General features: G+C 36.5%; 1 pseudogene; it reads right to left on the bottom strand.

Annotated features, from left to right (window-relative positions):
* Window positions 1–1,204: 1,204 nt before the first annotated feature.
* On the bottom strand, window positions 1,205–13,217 carry LOC120133956 (annotated as a pseudogene).

Here is a 13,217-nt window from a genome sequence, read left to right as displayed (position 1 = left end):
CCCTCATACTATCGACCCAAATAAGATATCTCATTCTTCATCATGCTGAGGGAATTAACTCGGATTTTGGATATTCAATCTGATCCAATCCATCATTTGTAGGTTCCGAAACTCAAGTGCTTTCCTCTCTCCTTCTCATTTCTCAAACATGATTTTTTTATCCGATAAAAAAAGATAGTTTTCACTAAAATATGAGTTAGTTTCTCTTTCTATCATTTAAATTTAAGAAGTTATACTTAGATTATCGATATAATCTTTTATTAAAAAGAATTATTAGTATTATTAATTTTGAATAAATTAAATATTTAGTTGTTAATGTTCATTATTTTAGTAATGAGAATCTGGCATAGTACATAAAAAAATTAGTGTGACATTTTTAAGAAATTAATATAATATAATAATGTAATCAAATATGTTATTATCTTATTAATGAGAATATACTCAATATATATATATATATATATATATATATATAAGTAATATGGCTTAAATTTAAAATCTTTAGGAAGTTCAATACATGACCAATGTATACATTATTTATTTATTTTATTAAATAAAAGTTTAGGTCAGAGATGACTCCCTAGTCCAGGACCAGGGCATATCTAAGACTCAATTGGGATCTACATATGAATTTATAGATTATCTATCAAGAGTGATAATAGTAGGATTCGAACTTAGCCTTACAATCTCAAATTCTTAAATCACAATCACTTGTGCCGACACGCGTTGGCACCAATGCATAAATTATGAAATTATTATATTATTGGCAAAACTAATACTTAGATGAAATTGTGATAGAAATTAATTATATTTATTTTAAGAAAAATATTAATTACAAAATAAAATGTGAAATATTATAAAAATATATTTATAATTTCATTTAAAATATTTAGTTTTATAAAAATATTTATAATTTATATTATATAATTAAAATTTTAATGACAAGGCATTAATGGCTTTGTCCCTGGCCATGCGCCATATCCAAAACGTGATAAATATCAAATTTGCAGACGAATTTATTTTAGCGTACAAAATGTATTAATTTTGCATCCGTGGAAATTGATAAACGCATCTGCTCTAGTTATGAATCATAAAGTGTTTTTTTTTAATAGATGTGACCAAGCTCAGTAGCACATGTAAGGGGAAAAAAAGATAATAATGTTAACATAAATTTTTATTATATCACTGATCAATCAATAAGATATCAGTCCCGAATCAATAAATCGATGACAGAACGGCTAGCTACAAATATTTTAGTGTATGTCTTCTCAGTAGGGTGAATTGAATCGAAAAATACATATTTTGACGCATCAAAACACACAAATGATTCTGGATTACACAAAAATCCTGCTTCCAAGAAACCACTCCCACAGCAGCCATGGCTAACCTCGTCAAATTCTACAGAGAAATTAAGAGGAAAATGGAAAATCTGGTTTACTACTGATATATGCCAAGTAGAAACCACTAAGGTTTTTATGACAAAATAGAAGATCATGTTTACCATGTTTTCCAAGGCCTTGAATCATGTCAACCAATGGTGTGAAAATGTCGATATAAGTGATTTTTGCACCCAGATGAGCATATCTACCCTGCATTGAGTTCAGTTCAATTTGGAGCATTTGGTTATATTCCAATCCAGTCCGAGAAAATTTTTCAATGCAACCACGTTCTAGGATCGCATTTCAGGAATTGAGGGTGATGACAACCGGTAAACAACCCATCGAAGGCAGTCCTGTAACGGTGATTCTCCGAGCCCCTTCGTCCCATAAATCCTGTGGTAAAAGGACTGATAAAAATCAAAGCTTCCAAGTTGAAGAGCTTCAAGAGTAGTACTGCAGACTGTTCTATTTATATGTTCCTCTTCTTAAAGACAATGGAAGAAGTGGGTGGTGCTCGTACTAACCATGTAGTTAATGTTAGGACCCCATGCCATTCCTTTAGATCCTTTTTCTATGATAAGCAGGCTCAGAATCGAGTCCCATTTATCATTCAGCCTTAACTAGCTTTAAATTATCCAACAAATATTTATACGGATGTTGCCCATTTAATTTCATACTCGATTCGTCGACTTTGACGGTAGGAATGCATTTTCTATCTACTTTTAAAGTGATTTAAAAGTTACTATACGTTTGATAAATGAATAAAATGATCACTTATAAAATAGTTAAAAAGTAATCTCTAGAGTAATTAGTTAAAAGTTCTGGTTTGACATCTTCTCTTTTTCCTAGGTTGTGGGTTCAATATATATTAGGAACAAGAACTCTTCTTCCCCTCCCTAGTAGGAATTGTTAAAAAAAAGAGAGAGAGAAATATTTCACATTAAATTAAGACTGTTATATCTTCCTAGGTTGTGGGAACTCTCTTCTAGTCTCCATGAATTCACCCAGATACCAGAGGAGGTTGCTTCTGAGGTACAGCAGGAGCCACCATGATAGACTCAACCTAGTGTAATTTCTCACCTCAACAAGAAAAAAAAAGTTAGGACTGCTATATTTTACATAATCTAGTTTCAATCTCTATGCATATATTAAACACAACTATTTAGATCACAGGAGTATTATTATACACTCAATGCTATAATGTTATAAATAGGAAATTTTTATTTGTTAAGTCAAGTATTTTGTAGTAGTTCTTAAGCCAAACCTGTAGGAGTTGCTTCAAATTGTGCAACACGAACTGTTGATAGCCTGACACAGTATACTTCTTTCGTCGAATTGGTAAGGTGAAATAGTTTACTACTAAGTCATTAGTGCCACAACTGATAAGAAACACCCCGTCTTTGATAATACCTTCCATCCTTTCCTTTCCAATGGCAGATTGCAGTCGTTTTTTATACTTTAAAATAATCCAGCGCTTGGTAATGAAATCACGCTCTGGGATTCAACAGATCAATATTCAAACTTTAATTTATTTTCTACAGTGAGATTTTTTAAATTTATAAAGTGGTTAAGAAATTGAAGTTAAAAAATCATGTAACTATTGTATTAAATAATAATTCATAATTTAGTGTATGAAAGGAGAAAAGGGAAAGGGAGAAATGTCAACAGATATCCGTGCTGTAAGTGGATCCAATTCGGTACGAGAGGAGGCGAAGCTAATGTTGCGGAAGACGGCTATCGAATAGAGTAAAATCACAACTAATAATTTGAAAAAATAAAATAAAGATAAAAGAGACAAATTTACGTGGAAAACCCTAAATAATATAGGGTAAAAACCACGGGCAACGGTAGAAGAATTTCACTACGAGAAAATAGGAATTACAACTTCTCTCGATCTACCAATGAGAAAACAATAATAATTCTCTCTTGATAAAAAAAAAAACTCTCAAGAAACTCTCTAAATTCTCTAGTATTGAAAGAAAGCTAGAATGATTTGGGATGATTTTGAAGCTAAATGGGTTGGGGTATTTATAATTGAAGCTTAAGGACTAATCTTGTAAATACCCTAAAAGTAAAGTGACTAAATTGGGTATTTTACCCTTTATTATTTTATCATATTTGGTGGCCAAATTTGACTAAAATTAGCCACCCTTAATACTGCCAAGCCGCCCCATTTGTTTCCTTCTCCTTTTTGACTTTCAACAATCTCCCACTTGAAGATTTCATTGGAACAATTATATCTTCACACCATTCTTTATACCTTGTACCTTCATGTTGCTTACGTTTCTGACATGCCACAAGAGGATCGACACCAAGTAAATTTATCAACGTTGATCGCCTTCGTCATGAAATCTGCTATGCTGTCTTTGGTATGGATCTTATGCATATCTACCGTCTCTTCTTCCACCTTTTCACGAATGAAATGGTACTGAACCCGTATGTGTTTTGTCCTTGAATAAAATGTTGGATTCCTTGCTAGATGCAAGGCTCTTTGACTGTCACAAAACAGAGAGACATACTCTTGATTGTGCCTAAGCTCCTTCAATAGCATCTTCAACCAAATTGCTTCTTTATTGGCTTGTGTAGCTGCTACATATTCTGCTTCTGTTGTGGATGTAGCCACAACTGACTGCAATTTTGAAACCCAGCTTACAGCTCCACCAACAATTTTGAACACATATCCTGTAGTAGATTTTCTTTTATCCAAATCCCCTGTATAGTCAGAATCTACATACCTATTGATTAGTAAGTTTGATCCTCCGTAACATAATGCAACATTTGAGGTCCCTTTGATGTATCTCAGGATCCTCTTTACTGTATTCCAAAGCTCTTTGCCTAGATTCACCATGTACCGACTAACCACTCCCACTGCTTGTGCAATGTCTGGTCTTGTGCATATCATAGCGAACATTAAACTTCCCACTGTCGATGTATACGGCACTCGAGACATCTCCATCCTCTCTTCTTCACTGTTAGGACTCATACTAGAGGATAATTTGAAGTTACTAGGAAGAGGGTTAGAAATTGGCTTACAATGTTGCATGCTGAATCGTGACAAGATCTTTTCCAAGTAATTCTTTTGTGAAAGCCAAATCTTCCTATTACTTCTGTCTCGGTGAATTTGCATCCCTAAAATCTTGTTTGCTGATCCCAAGTCCTTCATTTCAAATTCCCTAGTCAGTTATGCCTTCAATTCTTCAATATGATCTTTGTTGGGTCCTTCAACCAATATGTCATCCACATACAACAGCAGTATGACAAAATCGTTATCACCACACCTCTTGAAATAAGCACAAGGGTCTGCATTAAGTCTGTTGTATCCAAGGCACATAATGAAGGAATTAAATCTCTTATACCAACACCTCGGCGCCTGCTTTAGACTGTATAGAGATTTTTCAACCTGCAAACCAAGTTTTCTTTTCTTTTTCTTCAAACCCTTCAGACTGGAGCATGTAAATCTCTTATTCAAATTTCCATGAAGAAAAGTTGTTTTAACATCTAGCTTCTCTAGATGTAAGTTCAATGTAGCACACATTGCCAAGACTACTCAAACTGTTGTTAGTCGTACCACAGGAGAAAAGATTTCATTGAAATCAATACCTTCTTTTTGAGCGTATCCTTTGACCACCAGTCTTGCACGATACCTCTCCACTTTATCATCACCATTTCGTTTGATTTTGAAGACCCATTTGTTACCAATTGGCTTCATTCCTTGTGGTAGTGGCACAAGGTCCTATGTATTATTTTTATGAAGGGCTTCGATTTCTTCTTGCATCGCCATCATCCATAATGAAGCATCTGAGTTGTTTATTGCCTCTTTGTATGTTGATGGCTCGCCGTCCTCTGTTAAAGGGCAGTATGCAATATTTCCTTCTATAACATAATTTAAGTGTCAATTGGGACGTCTTCTCACATGATCTGATTGACGAGTTGTTGGAGCTTCAGAACTCTCTGGTTCTTGTTCATCATGTACTGGTTCTGCTTCAGAAGAATCTCCTTGTTCAAACTCCTTGTCCACATGTATCTGTGTAGTCTCTGACTTTTCAGCGCTGTCATCGTCATCTTTTCTTTGTAGTTTATCTTCTACAAAGATGACATCCCTGCTGATGATCACTTTGATGGCAGTGGGATCCCACAAGCGATACCCCCTTTACACCATCAGCATACCCCAAGAATTTGCATTTCCTAGATTTTGGATCCAGTTTTGAAATTTCTTGGGAGTTGTACATCACGTACACAATACTTCCAAATACACGGAGGTTTGAATAATCAGTTGGTTTTCCATTCCACATCTCCATTGGTGTCTTTAGCTCTATTGCAGTTGATGGAGCTCGATTCACCAAATAACAGGCGACATTGACTGCTTCTACCCAGAATAATTTTTCTAGGCATCCATCCCTCAACATTGCTCTTGTTCTTTCTAAGAAGGTTCTGTTTATCTTCTCTACCACTCCATTTTGTTGAGGAGTATTCGCTACTGTGAACTGTCTTTTGATGCCTTGTTTCCTGCAAAAGTCATCAAATTCTTCACTTGTATATTCTCATCCATTATATGTTCTGAAACACTTGATTTTATTTCCAAAATCAAGTTCCACCCGCGATTTGAAGTTTTTGAAAGTGGAAAACACATCTGACTTTTTCTTAATAGGGTACACCTAACATCTCCTGGAGTAGTCATCAATAAATGAGACAAAATATTTTGCTCCGCCTAGGGATGTAACTGGTGCTTGCCATATGTCATTGTGAATTAATTCTAGAACAATTTTGCCTCTAGAATTTGATGTGTTAAATTTCAACCGGTGCTGCTTACTTGTTATGCAATGGTCACACAAAGTAAGTGATACCTTTGTTAAGCCTGGAAGTAGCTTTTGCTCCACAAGGACTTTCATTCCTTGTTCTGACATGTGTCCAAGTTTTTGATGCCATAGCATTGCAAAATCTGAACTACATGAGGCAACAGAGGCTTCTGCTTCTAGCAAAGTCTCTCCCTTCAGTATGTACAAGTTTCATGCTATCTTTTCGCCTTTCAGCCCCCAACAATCTGCAGGATAATAAATTTTCTTCAGGCTTTTCACGTGCCGCACATCTCAACTTTAATTGTTTCATCATACTCTTCAATTTGATTGTTCCCACGCCAATGATCTCTAAGGCATGATCATTGGAACTATACACAGATCCTCCTGAGACAGGTTCATAATGATGGAACCATTCTCTTCTTGAGGTCATGTAATATGTTGCTCCCGAATCAATGAGCCATATATCTACATATCTCTTTCTACCTTCCACGGTGGTTGACGCTTCACAACATGAGCATCCATCATCTAAGTGTTTGTGGTATTGCCTTGTGGATTAGTTTTATTTAGACTCCAACAATCCTTCATCAAGTGACCTTCTTTCCACATTTATAGTACTTTAAATTCTTCTTGTTTCTCGACTTTGATCTACTATGTTTGTGACTACTGCTTTTGGCCACGTTCTGTTGATCTCCCTCTCATCGTTGTCGACGCTTCTGCTTGTTGCAAATTTACTTGTCTGTCTTCCTTGTTCTTGTGCCGATTTTCTTTTTGTAGAGCAGCAACTGCAACGTCATTGAAGACTAGACTGGTGACATTATTGTTTGTCAAGTTGATGATGAGTTGATCATACGAATCAGATAGACTTTGAAGTAGAAGTTCAACACGTTCTTGTTCTCCTATTGTACATCTTAAGGATGTAAGCTGAGAAAATAAAGTGTTCAGCGTGTTTAAGTACTCTGTCACTAAAGTAGATTCTGGCATACAAAGAGTGTACAATTTCCTCTTAAGGAAAATTTTATATTGCAACGATGTGGCCTCGTACAATTTGGTGAGATGATCCCATATCTCCTTAGTTGTCTTATTCTCCTCGATGCTTGACAATACTTCATCGCTAAAGCTAGATGAAAGTTTTCCATAGCATTCCCGTCCATTTCGATCCATTTGTTGTCATTTGTGAAATCTACCGACCTTTCACTGATAGCTGCTAGACAACCGTCTTTCCTCAGGATGGCCTTCATATTCAATTCCACAATGAGAAATTTCTTCTATTGAATTTTTCAATATCAAATTTCGTTGCCATAGATTCTATACGGATAGCTCCCACTATTTCACTATCGTGAATAGTCTCTGGAACCTTCAAAGAATGGGTAATACCTTCATACTTTTTATGTTGGAGGATCCACCTTTTGGTGGCAACCACAAAGACAATAAGTAGTTATTACACACTCTAATCTGGCTCGGATACCAATTGTTACGGAAGATGGCTATCGAATAGAGCAAAATCACAACTGATAATTTGAGAAAATAAAAATGAAGATAAAAGAGACACAAAATTTACGTGGAAAACCCCTAAATAATGTAGGGTAAAAACCACGGGCAATGGTAGAAGAGTTTCACTACGAGAAAATAGGAATTACAACTTCTCTTGATCTACCAATGATAAAACAATGATAATTCTCTATTGATAAAAAGGAGAAAACAACTCTCAAGAAACTCTCTAAATTCTCTAGTATTGGAAGAAAGCTAGAATGATTTGGGATGATTTTGAAGCTAAATGGGTTGGGGTATTTATAGTTGAAGCTTAAGGACTAATCTTGTAAATACCCTAAAAGTAAAGTGACTAAATTGGGTATTTTACCCTTTATTATTTTATCAAATTTGGTGGCCAAATTTGACTAAAATTAGCCACCCTTAATACTGCCAAGCCGCCCCATTTGTTTCCTTCTCCTTTTTGACTTTCAACAATCTCCCACTTGAAGATTTCATTATAACAATTATATCTTTACACCATTCTTTATACCTTGTACCTTCATGTTGCTTACGTTTCTGACATGCCACAAGGGATCGACACCAAGTAAATTTATCACGTTGATCGCCTTCGTCATGAAATCTGCTGTTTTGGTATGGATCTATGCATATCTACCGTCTCTTCTTCCACCTTTTCACGAATGAAATGGTACTGAACCCGTATGTGTTTTGTCCTTGAATAAAATGTTGGATTCCTTGCTAGATGCAAGGCTCTTTGACTGTCACAAAACAGAGAGACATACTCTTGATTGTGCCTAAGCTCCTTTAATAGCATCTTCAACCAAATTGCTTCTTTATTGGCTTGTGTAGCTGCTACATATTCTGCTTCTGTTGTGGATGTAGCCACAACTGACTGCAATTTTGAAACCCAGCTTACAGCTCCACCAACAATTTTGAACACATATCCTGTAGTAGATTTTCTTTTATCCAAATCCCCTGTATAGTCAGAATCTACATACCTATTGATTAGTAAGTTTGATCCTCAGTAACATAATGCAACATTTGAGGTCCCTTTGATGTATCTCAGGATCCTCTTTACTGTATTCCAATTCTCTTTTCCTAGATTCACCATGTACCGACTAACCACTCCCACTGCTTGTGCAATGTCTGGTCTTGTACATATCATAGCGAACATTAAACTTCCCACTGTCGATGTATACGACACTCGAGACATCTCCATCCTCTCTTCTTCACTGTTAGGACTCATACTAGAGGATAATTTGAAGTTAATAGGAAGAGGGTTAGAAATTGGCTTACAATGTTGCATGCTGAATCGTGACAAGATCTTTTCCAAGTAATTCTTTTGTGAAAGCCAAATCTTCCTATTACTTCTGTCTCGGTGAATTTGCATCCTAAAATCTTGTTTGCTGATCCCAAGTCCTTCATTTCAAATTCCCTAGTCAGTTATGCCTTCAATTCTTCAATATGATCTTTGTTGGGTCCTGCAACCAATATGTCATCCACATACAACAGCAGTATGACAAAATCGTTATCACCACACCTCTTGAAATAAGTACAAGGGTCTGCATTAATTCTGTTGTATCCAAGGCACATAATGAAGGAATTAAATCTCTTATACCAACACCTCGACGCCTGCTTTAGACTGTATAGAGATTTTTTAAACCTGCAAACCAAGTTCTTCTTTTCTTTTTCTTCAAACCCTTCAGACTGGAGCATGTAAATCTCTTATTCAAGATTTCCATGAAGAAAAGTTGTTTTAACATCTAGCTTCTCTAGATGTAAGTTCAATGTAGCACACATTGCCAAGACTACTCGAACTGTTGTTAGTCGTACCACAGGAGAAAAGATTTCATTGAAATCAATACCTTCTTTTTGAGCGTACTTTGACCACCAGTCTTGCACGATACCTCTCCACTTTATCATCACCATTTCGCTTGATTTTGAAGACCCATTTGTTACCAATTGGCTTCATTCCTTGTGGTAGTGGCACAAGGTCCCATGTATTATTTTTATGAAGGCTTCAATTTCTTCTTGCATCACCATTATCCATAATGAAGCATCTGAGTTGTTTATTGCCTCTTGGTATGTTGATGGCTCGCCGTCCTCTGTTAAAGGTATGCAATATTTCCTTCTATAACATAAATTAAGTGCCAATTGGGACGTATTCTCACACGATCTGATTGACGAGTTGTTGGAGCTTCAGAACTCTCTGGTTCTTGTTCATCATGTACTGGTTCTGCTTCAGGAGAATCTCCTTGTTAAAATCCTTGTCCACATGTATCTGTGTAGTCTCTGACTTTTCAGCGATGTCATCGTCATCTTTTATTTGTAGTTTATCTTCTACAAAGATGACATCCCTACTGATGATCACTTTGATGGCAGTGGGATCCCACAAGCGATACCCCTTTACACCATCAGCATACCCCAAGAATTTGCATTTCCTAGATTTTGGATCCAGTTTTGAAATTTCTTGGGAGTTGTACATCACGTACACAATACTTCCAAATACATGGAGGTTTGAATAATCAGTTGGTTTTCCATTCCCACATCTCCATTGGTGTCTTTAGCTCTATTGCAGTTGATGGAGCTCGATTCACCAAATAACAGGCGACATTGACTGCTTCTACCCAGAATAATTTTTCTAGGAATCCATCCCTCAACATTGCTCTTGTTCTTTCTAAGAAGGTTCTGTTTATCTGCTCTACCACTCCATTTTGTTGAGGAGTATTCGCTACTGTGAACTATCTTTTGATGCCTTGTTTCCTGCAAAAGTCATCAAATTCTTCACTTGTATATTCTCCTCCATTATATGTTCTGAAACACTTGATTTTATTTCCAAAATCAAGTTCCACCCGCGCTTTGAAGTTTTTGAAAGTGGAAAACACATCTGACTTTTTCTTAATAGGGTACACCTAACATCTCCTGGAGTAGTCATCAATAAATGAGACAAAATATTTTGCTCCGCCTAGGGATGTAACTGGTGCTTGCCATATGTCAGAGTGAATTAATTCTAGAACAATTTTGCCTCTAGAATTTGATGTGTTAAATTTCAACCGGTGCTGCTTACTTGTTATGCAATGGTCACACAAAGTAAGTGATACCTTTGTTAAGTCTGGAAGTAGCTTTTGCTCCACAAGGACTTTCATTCCTTGTTCTGACATGTGTCCAAGTTTTTGATGCCATAGCATTGCAAAATCTGAACTACATGAGGCAACAGAGGCTTCTGCTTCTAGCAAAGTCTCTCCCTTCAGCATGTACAAGTTTCATGCTATCTTTTCGCCTTTCAGCACCACAAGCGCTCCACGAAACTCCTTCATGATTCCTTTCCGTGTTTCAATCTTGCTTGCATTATTACCCAACAATCTACAGGATAATAAATTTTTCTTCAGGCTTTTCACGTGCCGCACATCTCAAACTTTAATTGTTTCATCATACATCTTCAATTTGATTGTTCCCACGCCAATGATCTCTAAGGCATGATCATTGGAACTATACACAGATCCTCCTGAGACAGGTTCATAATGATGGAACCATTCTCTTCTTGAGGTCATGTAATATGTTGCTCCCGAATCAATGAGCCATATATCTACATATCTCTTTCTACCTTCCACGGTGGTTGACGTTTCACAGCATAGAGCATCTCCATCATCTGAAGTGTTTGTGGTATTGCCTTGTGGATTAGAGTTTTTATTTAGACTCCAACAATCCTTCATCAAGTGACCCTTCTTTCCACATTTATAGTACTTTAAATTCTTCTTGTTTCTCGACTTTGATCTACTATGTTTGTGACTACTGCTTTTGGCCACGTTCTGTTGATCTCCCTCTCATCGTTGTCGACGCTTCTGCTTGTTGCAAATTTACTTGTCTGTCTTCCTTGTTCTTGCGCCGATTTTCTTCTTGTAGAGCAGCAACTGCAACGTCATTGAAGACTAGACTGGTGACATTATTGTTTGTCAAGTTGATGATGAGTTGATCATACGAATCAGATAGACTTTGAAGTAGAAGTTCAACACGTTCTTGTTCTCCTATTGTACATCTTAAGGATGTAAGCTGAGAAAATAAAGTGTTCAACGTGTTTAAGTGCTCTGTCACTAAAGTAGATTCTGGCATACAAAGAGTGTACAATTTCCTCTTAAGGAAAATTTTATTGTGCAACGATGTGGCCTCGTACAATTTGGTGAGATGATCCCATATCTCCTTAGTTGTCTTATTCTCCTCGATGCTTGACAATACTTCATCTGCTAAAGCTAGATGAAAGTTTTTCCATAGCATTCCCGTCCATTTCGATCCATTTGTTGTCATTTGTGAAATCTACCAACCTTTCACTGATAGCTACTAGACAACCGTCTTTCCTTAGGATGACCTTCATATTCAATTTCCACAATGAGAAATTTCTTCCATTGAATTTTTCAATATCAAATTTCGTTGCCATAGATTCTATTACGGATAGCTCCCACTATTTCACTATCGTGAATAGTCTCTGGAACCTTCAAAGAATGGGTAATACCTTCTTACTTTCTTATGTTGGAGGATCCACCTTTTGGTGGCAACCACAAAGACAATAAGTAGTTATTACACACTCTAATCTGGCTCGGATACCAATTGTTACGGAAGATGGCTATCGAATAGAGCAAAATCACAACTGATAATTTGAGAAAATAAAAATGAAGATAAAAGAGACACAAAATTTACGTGGAAAACCCCTAAATAATGTAGGGTAAAAACCACGGGCAATGGTAGAAGAGTTTCACTACGAGAAAATAGGAATTACAACTTCTCTCGATCTACCAATGATAAAACAATGATAATTCTCTATTGATAAAAAGGAGAAAACAACTCTCAAGAAACTCTCTAAATTCTATAGTATTGGAAGAAAGCTAGAATGATTTGGGATGGTTTTGAAGCTAAATGGGTTGGAGTATTTATAGTTGAAGCTTAAAGACTAATCTTGTAAATACCCTAAAAGTAAAGTGACTAAATTGGGTATTTTACCCTTTATTATTTTATCAAATTTGGTGGCCAAATTTGACTAAAAGTAGCCGCCCTTAGCCAAGCCGCCCCATTTGTTTCCTTCTCCTTTTTTACTTTCAACAGCTAACTCCTGTCATCAGGTCCTCATGCTAAGGTTGGGATCCAAATATGGTGGTAAATATTCTTTTATGCCTATGTATGAAGCTGCCCATATGGACCAAAATAATCAAAGCAAGCTATACAACGAACTCACAAAGAATACCAAATACCACGATGCATTTCAATGAATAAATATCAACCTACCAAAGAGATCGGTGGTCAACTTCCCGTTGGTTAACCTTCTGGTTGGAGTTTGGCCTCTAAAATCCTTGCCATAGGGAGGAAAGTTGCTCCTAAAGAGGGTCTGCACAAAGTTGTTGTTCCCAGGATCCACCATCGAATCCCCAAACACAAAACCAGATGAAATGTTATTGTTGAAGGGCCTTTGCAATGTCGATGCTTCAGCATCAGCAACGGAAAAAAATGACATGGAGAGAGAGAGAACAGTAAGAGAAGGAAGAGAATATGCATGATAGGATTCCAT

Source organism: Hibiscus syriacus, unplaced genomic scaffold, assembly GCF_006381635.1.
Source record: "Hibiscus syriacus cultivar Baekdansim isolate YM2019G1 unplaced genomic scaffold, ASM638163v2 tig00001799_pilon, whole genome shotgun sequence".
Taxonomy (NCBI): Eukaryota; Viridiplantae; Streptophyta; class Magnoliopsida; order Malvales; family Malvaceae; genus Hibiscus; species Hibiscus syriacus.
Note: the sequence above shows the minus strand (reverse complement) of the source record. Positions and strands in the feature narration are given on the sequence as shown.